The sequence below is a fragment of the Symphalangus syndactylus genome, chromosome 24 (assembly GCF_028878055.3).
Source record: "Symphalangus syndactylus isolate Jambi chromosome 24, NHGRI_mSymSyn1-v2.1_pri, whole genome shotgun sequence".
NCBI classification, from domain to species: domain Eukaryota; kingdom Metazoa; phylum Chordata; class Mammalia; order Primates; family Hylobatidae; genus Symphalangus; species Symphalangus syndactylus.
Genome location: NC_072446.2, coordinates 65,181,759 through 65,196,989, shown reverse-complemented (window position 1 = coordinate 65,196,989; position 15,231 = coordinate 65,181,759). Strand labels below are relative to the sequence as shown.

At 40.1% G+C, this 15,231-nt stretch overlaps 1 long non-coding RNA gene across 1 annotated transcript in view; it reads left to right on the top strand.

Moving 5' to 3' along the window:
- The first annotated feature begins 914 nt into the window (after positions 1–914).
- Positions 915–15,231, top strand: part of LOC129474345 (uncharacterized) — a 126,132-nt gene continuing 111,815 nt past the window's right edge. The window contains exons 1-2 of the long non-coding RNA XR_008654524.2: positions 915–1,018; positions 6,807–6,950. This is a non-coding gene — a long non-coding RNA (uncharacterized lncRNA). The remainder of the gene's footprint in view (positions 1,019–6,806; positions 6,951–15,231) is intronic.

Below are 15,231 nucleotides of genomic sequence, written 5' to 3'. Positions count from 1 at the left end.
GGACTTGCCCTGGGGTGTCGGGTTATCCACAACCTTTCTCACTTCCTCAGTTTCCCATTCCCAGCAAGGGACTGCTCCTGTTTGAGCAGAATTTCAGGATCTCATATGAGGGTGTGTGTGTCATGGGATTTGGGTTTTTCCTAGACAAATGGTTTCTATAAAACTATGTGTGTGTGTGTCTCTGTGTGTGTGTGTACCTAATCTCACATTCTTTTTTCTGGCATCCTATCCAGAACTTTCTATTGTGTTCCCTCTGTGTCCTCACTCCGATGGTCAGCATGCAGCAGTAGGTCTGGGAGGAGGATTTAGATGTCTGCTTCAAGTCTGTTTGTGAATGAAACTCTGAGAGGTTGAATGACGTGGTGTAGGCAGTTCTCCTCAGACTTCAGTGTGCCCAGGAACCAGAGGGGGAGCTTGTTAAGGTGGAGATCCTGATTTAGTAGGTGAGGGGCAGGGGTGAGAATCTGCATTTCTAACAAGCTCCTGGGAGATGCTGATGCTGCTGGTCCATTGACTGTACTTGAAAGACCAGGCATGTAGGGTAAGCGCTTCTCAGAGGCAGAGGCTGAACTGGGCCCAGTTCCCCCAACTCACATCCTGTGCTCTTTCCTACTGAAGGCATAATTATGAATTTAATTGCTGCAAGACTGAAAACTGTCACTTACACATGAAGCTTTGTGTCAGAATCACTTTGGGAACTTGTTTTTTTTTTTTAGGAGACAGGGTCTCACTTTGTCGCCTAGGGTACAGTGGTATGATTACAGCTCACTATAGCCTCGAACTCCTGGACTCAAGCAATCCTCCCACCTCAGCTTCCCTAGCAGCTAGGGGCTACAAGCATGTACCACCATGCTCAGCTATTTTATTTTATTTTATTTTATTTTATTATTTATTTTTGTAGAGACTGGGTCTTGCTATGTTGCCCAAGCTGGTCTTGAACTCCTGGCTTCAAGCAATCCTCCTGCCTTGGCCTCCCAAAGTGCTGAGATTACAGGAGAGAGCCACTGCCCCTGGAACTGTAAGTTTCTGAACTTCTTTCCTAGAGCTCCCACTTGGTTAATGTAGGTGGAGGCCTGGGAATTAGTATTTTGATGACACCCTGATAATTTTGATTTATTCAGTCCATGACCCATTTTAGGAAACCACTGCCTGAGTATTTAGGAAATATTAAATTAGATCAGATATGATCTGATTTCTAAACTTTATTTTAAATTGTTATTTTCTTCGTATATATTGATTCTTTGTATATTTCTTATTACTTTCTAAACCACTGTGAAGTTCGATGTACTGAAGAAAATTCATGTCCGTAAGTGACTCTCCCACTCTGAATACACAGATACAATCATCCTGAACCTGAGGCTGGACTGTTAGGGACCATATATTTTAGACTTCAAGGACACTTTGAACACCTTTTCTAGAAATGCATTTACTACCACCTGCTTTTTACCTTTTTTTAAAATATATTTGGATTAATCAAATATCATCTTAGAATGAATAACATCTAAAATGTATTCCAAAAACTTATCTTCCAAAGATTTCTGAATGTTTACTCACATTACCATTTTCTTTTTTTAACTCTTGTGATAACCAATCACCTGTGGGATTTGCTCTTTCTCCATCAGCGTTCCTGTTGTTATTCAGTTGGGGAAATCATTCAAAAGCAGCCTTCTGCTAGAAGAGTCATGTTAGCCCAGGTGGTTCATGTCAACCTGGGGAGGGAGCCTACCCTTTGGGATTTCTCTCCATTCTCTATGGCTCTCAGTATTGTTCCTCCTGAAACACCCACAGCACAGATCAGCTCACTGGCCTTCTCACAAGCACAGTTCAGAGACATGTCTTTCCCAAGCTCTCAGGGAGGAGCTCTACTATGCCTTAGCACCTGATCTCTAGCAACAAGAGACTCTTTCATATTTTATCAGCAATTAATTGCAATCACTTCTGCTTTATGAGCTGACAAAGGCCATCATCTTCATGCTTCAGTCATTGTTTCCTGATTTTTGTTGGGGCTCAGGGATCACCTCCCTGCCATGGTTCACAAACGTGCTAGCTTAGATACATTTTCCACCTTGCAACTGGGTGACGCAGTGACTGAATCACGTGAGTCCAATTTTCACATTTAATAGGACGTGAATTATTGTTGAACAATGTATCCTGCCTCTAGCCTACTGTGGGCGATTAAGAACATGCTTTGCCTGCATAATGACATCTGAGTAATGAAAAGAAAGGATGATATTTCAAAAGCATTGGCATCTAGCGGAAAATTTTGAAAGCATCAGGCCTTTGCCTGTTGTCATTTTTATTCTACCTCATTGAGGGCCCATGATACAACAGCTAGGGGGTGATGATAAAGATGTGTAAAGTAAGAGATGGGGTACAAGGTGATGAGTGGTGGTTTCGTTCTCTTTAGCTGAGGATGGCCCATTCTTTACATCTGTCAGGACAGAATGATTTGGTGACCCTCAAAGTACAAATAAAAATATTGAAAGATCAGATGAAACAAGTTTGGATCATTGAGTCACTTCAAATAACTGTCCTAAGAAAAGGGAAATGTCAATGAGTTTGAGAAACTAATTTGTTGTTTTGACAAGAGGTAGAAGCAATGATCCTGGAGTCTCAGTGTTTTCAGAGTCTAGTTGAGTATTTCATATATTGTTCTCCACAGCTCTTACTTATTTTATATATACTCACCTTGTCTCCAAACAGACTCTATTTCCCAAAGATAAACAACAGTCTTTATATTTTGCTTTTCTCTAGTATAGCATGGAACCCAGTTCCTAGCACAAAACAGAAACTTAACTGATTCGCTTTTGGTTTTGCTATTACTATGACTATATTATTATTTATATTATTATATATTACATATATTTATTATATATAATTATTATATAAAAATTATTATTATTGCCTTGCAATTAATAAGAATAGTAATGGTTAGGGAGCCTAGACTCCCTAACTATATGATCCAGTTATTAGTCTGGGTGCTTTACATATTTGCCCATTTTATTCTCACCATAAACTCTGAGATGGTTGTATTGCATCTCTTCTGAGACTCTGGGAGAAATGTTAAAACTTACAAACGCAGAATCTGAATTCTTGTGTTTTGTGTTCTTTTCGCTGTACCATGTGCATTGCTGCATCATTGATAAGCCTTGTTCTGGGTCTGAGATGTTTCTCCTTAAGTTAAAGCAGAGCCTGACCATCCAGATCTATCTTCAGGCTCCTCTCAACTCAGTGGATAGATGATATTATCTTGAGAAACATGTCAAGGTAGGCTTAGAGTGAGCACAAAGGGCGTGCACTCTGCTGTGATGCTCTTCAATTATTTTTGGTTTTAGATAATTCCTCCTGGGGTTAGATTTAGTCTGAATCAATATATTGACCTTTAGAATAGATTGTCTTTATCGTAGATCTACCTTTGTTCTTCCATGATCTTTACCATCTACACATTTGAAAAGGCCGAAAAAGTCACATTGTGTCCATCTTCCAGAGCCTATGATAAAACCCCAAAGCAGATTGAAACCCTACTCTACTTGCCTTTCTCAAAAACAGCCCAGGTAGAAGTAGAGGGAAAGAAGCAATGGGGAAGAGGCCCAGGAGAAGAGAATCAGCTTACCCTGTAAATTTAATCTAATGGTGGGAATCAGTCACTGTGTGACCATATTTTATTACTGGAAAATTCTTGTGCTGTACTAATTTTGTTAGAATTGCCTGAAGCCTAATATTTCCAACATAGCACTCCTGGAAGCTTCTATTAACCAATTGGAGTTGGCATATAGGATAAAAACTATCCGTGATCTCTGATTTAGAGGGTTTCTTTTTAATAACATGTTTTTATTTTTTATTTGCAAAACAAAACACCAGGGCAATGTGTGCTTACATTTCGGTAGAGGCCACAGGGCTTCCCTTAAGGCAGACACTCAGCTGTTGGGCTGGTCTCTTACCAAACCCAACTGGCAGGAGTAGAAAGCTTCCTGTCTAGTTGATTCTTCTTTCAAGCAGTGAGTGATGTAGTAGATGAAAAGAGGAGAAGTAGAATTAGCTCTGTCCCGCTGTTATTTGGAATAAAAGCACATAGGCTTTTACTGGATTTAGATGGTCATTTGTCTTACTTGGGTAAATTGAAAATTCTTTATGCCATCTTAAAACCCTACAGCATCTTTCCTGAATTTTTCTGTAAGTGAAACTAAAGGGAACTCAAAAATCTTCAAAGGTAGTCTAGATATGCAAGAGAAACATGTTTTTGGAGGAAAATACACAGCTTAGATGATCTAGAATATTCCAAGATATTTGTGGTTGGTTCCTTGCAGAAAAGTCTCAAATTTTCTATTACTCTCTGTATTCATGCCATTGACCATGTGACCTTGCAGCTTATTCCATCAAGAGGTGGAATCCGTTTTCCCCTCCCCCTGCCCCTTGATTCTAGGCCATCCTTGTGACTCTATTTGGCCAATAGAATGGAATGGAAGGATGGTGTGTTCAATCTGAGCCTAGGCCTCAGAGGCCTCATGGCTTCTGCTTACTCTCTTCTACCACTGCCATGTGAACATGCATGGAATATCATTTTGTAGAATACGGAACAGAAATGAAACACCCCAGCTGAGGGCATCCTATACCAGCCAGCCCCTAGCTAATCCAGTAGTTACCTGCAGGAACATGAGTGAATCCAGCTGGAATCAGTTAAGCCTGGCATGGCTCAGCAGAACCACTTAGCTGATCCAGACACTCATCAGCAATAATACATGGCTGTTTTAAGCCACTACATTTTGGGTTGGTTTGTTATGCAGCAAATGCTAGCTGATACACATTGTGATGCCAGTGATTTTTTTTCATGGGTAATTTATATAGCATATATAGAGCTATGCATAGTAAATTTGACATTTAGTAAGTATTTAATAAACACTGGTTCTGGTCTTCCTTCCCTTTCCCTAAAGAGATATACTTCCAGATTGGAATTTGCAGGTTCCAGCCAGAAAATAGAATAGCAACTTGGAAGTCACGTCACAAAGTTGTACATGAGTGAGGGATTCATAACAGTAGTAAAAATAGGAAGATGTTTTTTTCTTTTTCTTTTTTTTTTTTTTGAGACGGAGTCTCGCTCTGTCGCCCAGGCTGGAGTGCAGTGGCGCAATCTCGGCTCACCGCAAGCTCCGTCTCTCAGGTTCACGCCATTCTCCTGCCTCAGCCTCTCCGAGTAGCTGGGACTACAGGTGCCCGCCACCACGTCTGGCTAATTTCTTTGTATTTCTGAGGCTAGACGGGACACTGTTGTTTCTTCCTTGCCTTCCTAAACAGCAACTCTTGGTGTTATCACTTCCTGGGAGAGAAGAAAAAAGGAGACTTCAGACATTTAAAAACTCACTCCTGAATTCTAGTCAATTAAATGACACTGTCTCTGGTTTATATATTTTTTCTTTAATAAAATTTGTCAAAATATATATAGCACTGTTACGAAAATTAAGCATCTTGGGTCTGTGTGACCTTGTGGAAATCACCAACTGTTTCTGGGCCTCAGTTTCCCATCTCTCAATTTGGAAAGTTGGACTCTCCCATATGATTCCTAGCTCCAACCATCTATGACTTTTCTGGCAGCACGGTAGTGAAAGTAGAAACGTAAGCTCCAAAGCCCAACTGCTCACTTGGAAATGTGGCCCTGATGCTTTCTATCTATATACCCTTAGACGAATTAATTATGCCCTCTGTGCCTCAGTTTCCTTATCTAAAAATGAGGCTGCCTCATGACAAGGTTCTGAGGATTACATGATATAATCCACGTAAATGGCTTAGAACAGTGCCTGGCACACAGAAACTGCTTAACAAGTGTTAGCTATTATTTCCTTTGGCATAGAGTCACGTCTTATGCAACAGCACTTTCATGGGATTTAAATGTTGAAAGTTCAAATGGTGAACATCAACCAAGTGGATAAAACTGCAAGATGTTTTTGAAATTCACATACACACAAAAGAGTATTAACCATCCTCAAGCTCTTATATCCATAATTCAAAAGGGCTTTTTTCCTCACCTAGTTGGGTGTGGTTATTTCATATAGTTGAAATTTACCAGTTTAGCTCTGAGCTTATTTTTCTCTCTCTTTTGCTGCTACTCTTTGGCTACAAGCAAGAGGAAGTTTAATGCAGTATTAAGAAAGTGAGTCCTAATTCTGGTTCTGCCACTTACTAACTTGATTAGTTTTTTAGTTACTTTGTCCCTCCATTTTCTCATATGTAATATATGGGTAATAATCAAGCCTGCCTTATAGCTTATTGTATAAACACCATACATTTAGAAAAGTGACTGGTACACAGTAGGCTCTTAATAAAACACTATGGATTAGTATATTATTATATTCTGCTCCACTAGAATTGTTTAAAGGAAGCGTTAGGAACCCAAACATTGTCCAAAGGAATATCTTTTGGGATGAAGTAAGATGGTAAGTATGGGAATGCAATTGTTGACCCACTCAGACCCCCTTGACCAGACTGGTGTTTCCATACCCACGTGCTATTAGCATTGGCTCTTAATGGTTTACAGCTGCCTCTTCCTTTGGAGAATTGCTCTTGGCCAGATGGGAGTTGCCTAGCCTGGAATTGCCTGGGAAGTTATGCAACTCCCCTGCCCCTGGGAGTGGCCAGCAGCCAATGACTGACTGATGGAGGGGCAGGAAAGGACCCTTTGCCTCAAAGGGAGGGAGGCAACTCTGTGGTGCAATCCATGTTCCAGTGCTCCCTGTGGGATCAGATTGAGATTAGGCTCCAGCTGAGACCACACCCTTAGTTTGCTTCTCTTTTTTTCCTTTCTCCTTTATCAGTAAATTACTTCCAAGTGAATCCTCACTTTGGGCTCTGCTTCTAGACCCTGACTCAAGATAGAAAGGAAGGAGAAATGAACCATGAACAATTCCAGAGATTTTGAGACATGGCAATTGGACTTTCTGTCAGGGTAAACATCACAGGTAGGTGTAGTTTTGATTCCATTCAAGTTTTTGTTTGGGGGAAAGGCTGGAGGGGCTCAGTAGGAGTTGAGATGACAACAAGGCCTTAGACAATGTCGTATGTGAGCCAGCCATAGAGAGCTCTGTGCTACTGAGATCTGTGTGTCAAAGAAGCGCGTGTTACCTTAGTTTGAGCTTGTGGTAAAATACACATCCCACACATAGATTTTGATGAGCCATGTGATCATTACAAAAATTAGTACCCACTAGACTTAGAGTCTTCCAGCACCCAAGACAGCCAAGACACTCTCCATATTAAATTCCATTCCATAGTCAAATCTTTTGACTATGTGGAAATCCACTTTTGTGTTATCACAATTGCCTTCCTTCCACACTCATCAAAGAAGACTATCCCCAGGACTTTGGGGATGAATTAGGATGATAGCTATGAAACTGTATGCTTACGAAGCACTGGCCAGGCTGGAGCACGGAGCAGGTCATCAATGGCAGGATTCCTGTAATTTGTTCCAGAAAGAGATACAAGATAAAATTATCTGATTGTGCCATAAAAAGAATGAAATCGTGTTTCTCAGTAACATGGATGGAGCTGGAGGCCATTATCTGAAGTGAAATGATTCAGAAACAGAAATTGGAAAACCACATGTTCTCACTTGTAAGTGGAAGCTAAGCAATGGGTACACATGGCTGTGCAGAGTGGAATAATAGACACTGGAGACTCCAAAAGGCAGGAGGGTGGGAGCCTGAGGGATGAAATACCACCTATTGGGTACAGTGCACACTATTCGGGTGATGGGCACATGAAAAGCCCACATTTCACCACTGTGCAATATACGCATGTAACGCCACTGCACTTTCACTCCCTTAATTTATAAAAATTTAAAAAATTAAACAAAAATTACCTGAAGGTGTAGGCTTGGGCTTGTAAGTGTGGAAGAACCAGCCACCCACTTAAATTCAAAGGCCCATTCCATCCTGATGTTTCCATGGAGGAGTGCAATACAGAATCTTCCCAGAGTGTTCTTTCTCCTAAAAAAAGGGGCAGGGGGCAAGGGGCAAGGGATCAGCTCTCATTATTCTTTCATTCTCTCCCCCTCTCTCTTTTCTTTTACTTCAATCTACATGTGACATCTTATAAGTGTTTTCCTGTATGCTTAATTTAACATACTAATTAACACTTACTAAAATGAGTTATTATTTCTGTCTGTCAAAGGATCTTATGAAATTTGTCATTTGCTTCTCAAAACCATGCAAGATTATCTATAGAATAGAACTGGGTGCAGTTTTCTTGAGCACTAACTAAAAATGATGTTATGCAATTTGTAATACTAGTTTTATATTAAAAAGGGCACAATAGTGTAGAGGAGTAAATAAATAGTACATGAACTTTAAAGATAAACACGAGATTTCAGAGAAAAACTTGCAATTGTGATGGACTGTTATGAGTTTACCCCTCAAACCTCTGGTTTAGTATTATTAGTAAAACCTCTGGTTTATTATTATTAGTATTATTAGCATAAGTGTTCTCTTATGCTAAAAGGATAATTTTGGTGGAAATGTCTGAGAAACATTTCTACATATGATATCCACCAGTTCAGAAGATGACATAAGCAAGGCTTCAAAATAAATGTGCAACAGGAGGGAGGAAAAGATGGGAAAACTTCTAGTGTCATTTTCATTCTGAGACTGAAAATGCCAATAGTATTCCAAGTTTAGGTGGCTACTGCATAATCAGCTAAAATATAGCTCACCATATTCTTTGGAACAGTGAAGAATTCACCTCAGGGAGACACAGATTTGCTATATCTCATGAGGGGGACAGGTCTGGTACATGGCCACTCAAAGCTTGCTTCTAAGAAGTGATTGAGTAGATGCCCAGAAAATGAATGGTGGCTTTTAAGATTCGTTGGCCAGGAAATAAGAGAGTTATGTTGTTTCATGAGTAAATTGGAGGCTGTTTAGTCCTGGGGACTTTTCAGGCTTAAGAGGGCCTGGGAGAAACCTTCCTTCTCATGATTCTAAATGACTATTAATGTTGCAGCCACTCTGCAACTGTCAGTGTGTGACATGAATTGGACTCAGGAATTATGGAAGGTCAGTGACTAAGACTGCATCTCCTCATGTGAGAAAACCATGGCACTTTTGTCCAGCAGAAGTGGGAGTCTTTGGGGCTGAACAATGGGTTGCAGAGATGGTGCTCCTTCAGAAAAGGCAGGTAGAGAAGTCCTGCTTTTTTTCTGGGCAGAGTAACTTTTATTCTGACATCTCAGCTTCCCAGGAGGGGGCCATGCAGCAAATTCAGGAAGGTAGTTTGGAGTTGGTTTTGAACCATCTTATGAGCAGCCTTTTCATAAGGTGGCAAGATACAAAGCACAGAAGAGAGTTTGGAAATGAGAGACCATCTCATGGTAAAATCTAGAAGATGGTGTGAGAATATCAGGTCTGAAGAGAGACCTTGGAAAGATTAGGAAACCAGACCCCATCACTTGATCTGCAATTCGTTGTGTCTTCTCAGCTCATGGCTCTGCTCTTGGAGATACTGTGTTTAAGTTTTTTGTACTATTGTTTTTTTTTTTTTTTTTCCTTTTTAAAATAAAATCTTGGGCAGGCAGAGCCTACTCTTGCAGGGCCTGAGGCAGGATGGAGTGGGGTGCACACTGGTTCTTTTGATCATGATTTCACTTCAAGCAGTGGGGATAGATTTCATGTTTCCTTCCTGCCCTTTCCCACAAAGCATGCAATTGAGTGGGTGGCTCAGTCAGAAATGTCCAATAAATATTTGCCAATGAACATAATGGAGCAACACTGATGACAGCAAGGGGTTTGTCCCATCTCTACTGTCTCTTGGAGGTGGCACAAATGTGGTCCTGACACTGACCCTATGTGACACTTTGTGGCACTCTCTGAGCCTGGAGGCCTGGCCATGATCCATCTTACATCGTTCTACCTACCTGAGTTCCCTATGCAGTTGCTGCCTTCCAGTGTTCCTCATTTTCCAGAAAAGGAATCACTGTTTCTCCTAACGAGTGTGCAGACAGAGGAGGGAATTAAGGAGACAAGTGAAAACCACCCAGCAAGAGGACTTGAATAGTGTGCAGGGGAGGGTGGTGAAAAGGAGGAAAGGAAAAATGTATCAAAACAATATTATGTCAGTTCTATAACTTTCCACTAATCCATATGTGGATTTGTACCAGCGTTCATGTCTTAAAGTCTAAGACAAGAGCCAGACAAAAATGCTTGGACTTAATAAATCTAGGAGAGAGGTTTGTTTATCAAGGTCTAGCATTGTTTGAAAACTCAACATCTGTTGAAGACATGTAGGCCTTTGCCCCCCACACTTTGTGCAGGTGCTTCTGGTCTTATGACACTGGTGCATGGATTTTAAAGAAACATTCAGTGAAAAAAGCTCAAGGTCATCTCTATACATTGCCATGGCCTCTGCTCCTAACCAGGCCTCCTCACCTCTCGCTTGGACAGTTGTAGCATTTCCAAATGGGTCTCCTTACCTCCCATCATATCCACACAGCCCACTCCTTACAGCAAGTTAGTCTTTCTAAAGCCCAGAATGTGAAAAATTTCTAATACACCCCTAACTTATTAATAGGGAACTTCAAATTCTGAAATTTTTATTAAGAAACAAAACTTGGCTACCTTTCTTCCTTAGGTGGTCTTTTCTTACGTTTTTAAATGTAAATATTTTATAAAAGTATAAAGGTGTAGAAAAATGTGTGTGTTGATGAATTATTATACAATTTGCATGTACATGAAACCAGCAGCCAGATCATGAAACAGAATACAACCAGCACCCCAAAAGCCCCTCGACGTCCCTCCTAGTCAGTATCCCCCCAAGGGTAATCCTTGTCTTGACCTCTAACCCCATGGATGAGTTTTATCTTTTTGGAACTTTGAATAGATGGAACCATGCAGTAGGTATTCTTCTGTGTCAGTCAGCATGATGTTTGTTTCATCCATATTGTGCATATGGTTGGAGCTGATTCATGGTCATCACTGTATAATGTTCCATTGAAGGGATATTTATTTACCCATTTTACTGTTGTTGTTTTTTTCTTTTTAGACAGGCCCTTGCTCTGTTGCTCAGGTTGAAGTATAGTGGCATGATCAGGACTCACTGCAGCCTTGACCTCCCAGGTTTAAGCATTCCTCTCACCTCAGCCTCCTGAGTAGCTGGGAATATAGGCATGCAACACCCCATCCAGATAATTTTTAAATATTTTGTAGATATGCGGTCTTACTGTGTTTCCAAGGCTGGTCTCAAACTCCTGGGCTCAAATGATCCTCCTGCCTTGGCTTCCGAAAGGGTTGGGATTACAGGCATGAGCCATGAGCCACTGCACCTGGCCCCATTCTACTCTTAATGGACATTTGGGAATGATAAATAGTGTGGTTATGAAAAATTTTCCTAAACAAGGCCCCAGAAGTGCTAAGTACAAAGGGAAATGTTGATAAATTGGCTATGTTAAATTAAAATCCTTTGCCTTTCAAAAGACATCGTTGAGAGAGAAAAGCCAACACATAGAAGATAATTACAGTATATGTTATCTGGAGAAAGGACTCATTTCTTGAATATAGAGAGAGCTTCTGTTAATCAATAGAAAAGTGCAAATGGCTCAATAGTGAAATAGTCAGAGACTTGAATAGGTACTTTACAAAACAGCACATCCAAATGCCAGTGGTCCTTAAATGCATGAAAAGTTGTGCAGGCAATATTTTTCAGCTTTACTAGTCTCTTCACTACTCCCAATTAAGCCATACTTTCCTATTTCAGTATTTTTGCACAGATTTTTGAAGCTACCTGGGGTGACTTGACCTCCTTTTCCACCTCCTTATTTTTTGAGGACCAGCCAGAAAATCAGCTCCTTCCAAAGCCTTCCCTACTCCACTAGGCAGAATTAATTGTTGCTTCTGTAGGATCCCAAGTTGTGATTTTTCTCAGAGTGAGATGTTTTATTACTATATCTTCAGGTTCCCAGTATGCAGCATTGCTCTTGGTGCATAATAGGTGATCAATACATACCTTTCTGAATGAATGTCTAACTTTCTCCTCAAACCTCCAGATAGGATCTAAAACCAATGAGGTACAGTGGTAACAAAGGCTTGCTGTGTTGAACAGGGGAGTTTTCATTAGCCAATACAGAGGTTACTTCATATGGAAAAATGCTGGCCTATTTCCCAAATCATAGCTCATTTTCAATGAATAGTATCATCACAAACCTGTGAACAAAGACCTAGTACTCTATAGGTTGAAAGGCATGTTCAGATATATATATTATATATTAATAAGTAGGTCTAAAAAACAGCTTTGCTATCCAGAAAGGTCACTGTGGTGAGTGGTGGGAGCACCATTTGAGGCCGGGAAAGTTCCTTGTTGTATGACATAGGCAACATTTCTGACCAGAGCAAATTTTCTTTTGTCATCATCCTCATTTCCTGGTACCTCTTTTTCCCCCCACCCCCCACCACTGGCTTATGCTTGTACAGGGTTCTCACTTCCCCAAACCTAAAGTGTTTCGTGCCTCCAACTTGCTTGTTTCCAGCCTCATATAATTTCTTCAATCCCAGCCTTTTATTCTTTTACTGTTCTACCTTAGTTTAGTTTAGCCAGATGATAAGAAAAAAACTTGTTTATTAAGAGAAGGACCTGTTCTTTCTTAATATCTTTCACAGAGTGGATTCTCAAAACATATTTATTGAATCAATGGCTTGGCAATTTCTTACCAAAGTGGGAATGGTTACTGGCCCCCTAAACTTCACATTAGCTTGACTGGATTTTCAACTTATGGGATTGTAGTTGATAAGAAAAATGAGTGAAAATGTTTAGGAAAGCATATACAAAAAGAGACTGTGAGGCAGATAAAGCAACTTTTTCTTGGAATTTGACCCTGGGACCTTAGGTTGATTCTCTAAACATAATGTTTTTCTTTATTTTACTTTGGAAACTTATTTTCTAAATCAATAATACACCCCCTTCCCTCTTCAGAGTATGAGAATCTCTCTTTAACATTCAAACAATCTTTCATACCCAAGAGTATTAAAATTGATAAATATCAAATGATCAAGCCTTACTCTGAATTGGATGTTTTATAATAAAGTGTATTTTAGCAGCATTATACCCACATGCATTTGTTGTTATGGGTATATATTTGTATGAAATATATTATTAATATATGTTTTCAGACAAAGCTTGGTGTGAAAATCAATCCGTGAATCCTTGTCAATTAATCCAAGGACTCTCCAAGGACTCCTGGATCATTGTGGTAAAAGCTGCCCCTTTTGTCCCCAGTGGTATTAAGAACACACAGTAGCAATTGTTTATAACACAGATTGAATGTTAACTGGGCACTGCCTAAAATTATCAGTGGGATGAATGCTGACTTTATGAACTGTTATTTGTGGCTTGTCTTAGGTTGGGTTCCCTAGAAGCCTGAGACAGGGATTTGGGAAAAAGTTATTTATTGAGGGAGTGCTCTCAGGAGAAAGGGAGGGAAGGAGAGGAACAGGCCAGGAAATGAGAAGAAGCATAAAAAAGATGAGATTTCAGGTAAAGTGTAGCTTCAGCCTGATCCTGCAAGGAACTCTGGCATGTGAATGGCACCACCAGTTTGTTCTACCTGAGAACTGTGAGTCTGTCCTCCCTGCACCAGTCATTCATTGCCTATGGGATCGCTCAGGGGGATTGTAAACTCCTTGCAGGTGAGGTGGCTCCAGTTGCTCAATAGTAATCCTCCAGAGAATGTCGCAGGCATGAGTTCAGAGCTCATGGACTACACAGCAGCTGAGGATGCACGGAACTGGTGAACAGATCTGGAAAGGGCACTAAGAGCATGTAATTTTTACATGGCTTTATTCATTCATTCTTTCACTTAACAAGTATTTATTGAATCCCTAGTCTGTGCCAGTTCCTCAGATAGAGTGGTGAATAAGTTGAATAAGGCCTTATTTTCATGAAGCTTACAGTTTGTAGGAGAAGACAGAAATAAACCAGTAGATAACTATAGCAACAAGGTAAATTTTGAGATTGATAATTTTCTTAGAGAAAAGATAAACAGTTCAATAGGTTGTGGAATGACTTGGGCAAAGGGCAGGCCCAGTGAAAGCACTTTTGGTTAAATGGTCAGGGATGGGCACAAGGAGCAAGCCGTGCAAGGATGGGAGTGTGCAACATTTTGGCAGAGGGAATGGCCATCGTCAGAGCCCTAAGATGGGCCAAAGCTCAATGAATCTGAAGAACAGAATGAGGTCTGGTAAGCCTGTGGTGCACTTCAGAGAGTTGTAAGAAAAGGGTGGAAAGATGGGCATAATGGACAAAGGAGGCCAACAGTGTAAGAAGTTGGGGCATCTTGTATTCCAGTTGTAGAAATGAGTTCTTGGATATCTGCATTAAGATGGGAAAGATGGCAATTTGTCAGACCCTGACTTAGGTTTGCCTTAACATTGTCTATTAAAAACAAGGGTTTGCTAAGCAGATTAATAAAATAAACAAGGAAAAAATTAGAATTAAAGGACATCTCACTGTTTTCAAACTCCAGAAGCATAGCAAGCATTGATTTCAGACATTTTATATGGTAATTATGAGAAAAATTTCTCTTTGTTAAAACATTCCCAAGATGTTAAAAGATATATAGCTGGATTCAACCTTCCTTTGTCCTTGGCAATGTGACAAAGCAGCATTTTTAGAAAAGAATGTAAATTGGACTTGACCTTGGTTATACACAGGGAGAAGTATCAAGGTCATTTTATTGGGATTTTGTTTGTATAGTAATTGCTATTAAAATGAATCAAGAGTAAGTATAGACCACCTCTTTTTTGTTCAACATTCTGCTCTGGGTACTGAGACTACAAGTCTTAAATGTAGATCTATTTCTCCATTCCCAAGTAATGATGTGTTTTCCTTAATCTTCTCCAAGTCCACTGGAGAAGGTACTATGATTGCAAATGGCACTAGATCAACATCATGGAAAATGCTTCCTAGACTTTATTCCTGAAGAGGATAATACTTGCAGACTATCAGCCTCCATCAAAGCTGGTGAATGAGACCCACTGAAACTGTATAAAAGAGGCTGAGGAAAACTGTGTTTTTGGTCTGATCTATCAGGTCATCATCGAAGATCAAGATCAGAGAACAGCTCTCTAAACCGAAGCAAACTTAACATCTCAAACCAGAATGAACTGGAAATATAAGTAGCATTTTTATTCTTTCTAAAAATGGATTTTTCAAATAGTTTTGATTTATCAAAGATTCACAATTATTTTGTCATATTCTTTC